The sequence below is a fragment of the Lolium rigidum genome, chromosome 5, assembly GCF_022539505.1.
Source record: "Lolium rigidum isolate FL_2022 chromosome 5, APGP_CSIRO_Lrig_0.1, whole genome shotgun sequence".
Lineage (NCBI taxonomy): Eukaryota > Viridiplantae > Streptophyta > Magnoliopsida > Poales > Poaceae > Lolium > Lolium rigidum.
Genome location: NC_061512.1, coordinates 149068748 through 149069074, shown reverse-complemented (window position 1 = coordinate 149069074; position 327 = coordinate 149068748).

Below are 327 nucleotides of genomic sequence, written 5' to 3'. Positions count from 1 at the left end.
TGGATTCGGTGGGACGACAGAGCATCTGCGGCGGTGTTGGTTGTCCCCCTCTTGTACTGTATCTTGTACGTGAGCCCCATTAGTTTGACGAACTCTTTGTGTTGCATTCCAGTCGTCAGACGTTGCTCAGTTAAGTGTAGTAGGCTTTTCTGATCAGTTCTAATGGTGAACTCCTGTTGTTGTAAATATGGACGCCATTTATCCACGGCCATAAGGATCGCCAAGCACTCTTTCTCTAGGTGGAGAGCGTCTGGTTCTTACTGCACAAGGACTTACTGAGATAAGCAATGGGATGGTTGATGACCCACAAGTATAGGGGGTGTATCG